Here is a 2040-nt window from a genome sequence, read left to right as displayed (position 1 = left end):
AGTTTGGCGTGACTTGCTCATGTTACAGGACAGAGGGCTCGGTGTTGCTAATGTTAGCTAGCTGTGACACTTACCAAAACCGCTTTGTCTTGTTCTGTCACTCGGCTCTGTTTCTTTTTTCCAAACAGGTTTCCCATCCTGACACAGCATCCCAGCTACAACCTGTAACCAGGGAGGAAACCTGAATCTACGACGCGATTTTCAACTATTTTTCTAACTTGTTAGAGGCAAACTAGTGTAGCTTCCCCTCCATTATTTGTGTAGTCATCTGTGCAAGTGTCCACACCCACATCAAGAAGGACGGAATCTGGGCAGGGTCAAAAACTGGAGTAACGACACACAGAGCATATTAAAAGAAGGCTGATTGACTTTTATTAGCACATTAAATACTCTACTAAAAGAGAGTAAAATAGAGTTTATTATATTTTTTTTTTAAAAATGATGTTTTGAGCGTGAAGTATAAAAATCAAATCGAGACTGAATGACGTAATGACGTTACGTAACGTTACGTTAATAAACATAAAACGTACAGACGTACAGAAACATAAAAGAGGAACTGTACGTAACTTACAGACGTCTGGAGGACGCTCTTGAGAGCGGTAGGTTTGTTGTGACTGTATATTGTTGAGAGAATGATGATATCTCTCTCTGCCGTAGCATGTTGTGGATGTGGGAACACTGGACTAGGAGCTGTTTCTCTGTCAGCCTGGATGTTGGGTTTCAGATTTCTCAACCGGTTCCAACACCTGACTCAGAGCAAGATCCGAGCCATTTGTGGTCTCACTCGTCCTGAGGAAGGACAGTAGCACCAACCTTGTTTAAGGGTTCATAGAGCCACTGGATCCCTGACCGGGAATCGACCCCCGATCTCCTGTGCTAAAGTCGGTAGTGTCGACCACTGAGCTGAACTGACTCTTGTTACCTGAGGTATTGTGTACGTGTCCGTGTACGTGTGCCTGTACGTGTGTGTATGTGTGTGTGTGTGTGTGTGTGCTCTGAGCTCGGATGAGGTTCCACTCTTCTCTCCTCTTTCTCCTGCTGTTCTTACTCAGTTTTATCTGCTGTTTATTGTGAAAATGAAGATGTATATGAAACAGCAGGTGATGAAAGAGTTGTAGATGAAACTACCTGACAGTAAACAGTTAGTGTCGGCATTAAAATGCTGCTGACATGTTCATCAAATACACCACATTGATCTCATCGTCCCTCTGAACTGTCCTCACACACTGTTGGAGTCAAACTGACACATTTTGACTTGTGAAGTCAGTGAAGCTCTAAATTCCATCTTTTAACAGGAAATGTGTTTGTGACTCTTCAGCTCTGTCTCCTCTCACAGGGAGAAGATGATCTGCTGCTAAACTGTGTCAGACAGATGTGAAACGTGCACTATGTTCACTTTATGAAATAATGCTGAGAAGCTTGTCTACTTTTACGGACTTACCCATCATGCACTTGACCTGATGGTATGAAACTGTAGCAGCTCACAGGAAGTGATGCCACTATTTGTGTTGTTGTTAATGTTCTTCCATTTACTGCCTGAAAACTGTATTTTTGATTCTGACTTTGTCTATAATTTACACAGAGATTTAAGTTTGAACAAACAGCTTTAATATTTGTTTTTTCTAAACATGAAACTCTAATGTACAGTCACTGTTTTTATTTCTGTTACAGCTTGTTGTTATTTGCTGCCTGTTATTGTCACTTTTTCATCGGATGTAAAGCTGTGAGTTTACACTGTTGTTAATGAGGACGCTCACTAGAGGGAGCTCTTTATGCTCATTTAGACCATCAGACACTTTCCTGTTGTGGAGCTCAGCTTCATCACTGCTGAGGACTGATCTACACTGACTCAGGTTATTGTGACCTTCAGCTTCTCTCTTCTCAGGTCATTTATTTTACTATTGGTTTGTGTGTTTATGAAATTTATACATCTTTTACATTATTATTGTTGAACTTCTGTTAATGTCTATTTCCTCTTTATTTCTGCTCCTGTGAAGCAACAGTGTTAATAAAGTTTATTCTTGTTGTTTATAATAAAGT

At 40.6% G+C, this 2040-nt stretch overlaps 1 protein-coding gene and 1 long non-coding RNA gene across 2 annotated transcripts in view; one reads left to right on the top strand and one right to left on the bottom strand.

The window, feature by feature from the left end:
* Window positions 1–385, bottom strand: part of LOC111664321 (uncharacterized) — a 1374-nt gene extending 989 nt beyond the window's left edge. The window contains exon 1 of the long non-coding RNA XR_002761433.2: window positions 75–385. This is a non-coding gene — a long non-coding RNA (uncharacterized LOC111664321). The remainder of the gene's footprint in view (window positions 1–74) is intronic.
* A 299-nt stretch (window positions 386–684) lies between these two features.
* The window catches only part of LOC111664320 (uncharacterized), a 7076-nt gene continuing 5720 nt past the window's right edge, over window positions 685–2040 (top strand). Inside the window, exon 1 of the mRNA XM_087177321.1 lies at window positions 685–927. The gene's annotated coding sequence lies outside the window, so the exon portion shown is untranslated. The remainder of the gene's footprint in view (window positions 928–2040) is intronic.

The sequence above is a fragment of the Seriola lalandi genome, unplaced genomic scaffold, assembly GCF_002814215.2.
Source record: "Seriola lalandi dorsalis isolate HSWRI2012SDOR001 ecotype SW California unplaced genomic scaffold, Sedor1 jcf7180002054585, whole genome shotgun sequence".
NCBI classification, from domain to species: Eukaryota; Metazoa; Chordata; class Actinopteri; order Carangiformes; family Carangidae; genus Seriola; species Seriola lalandi.
Note: the sequence above shows the minus strand (reverse complement) of the source record. Positions and strands in the feature narration are given on the sequence as shown.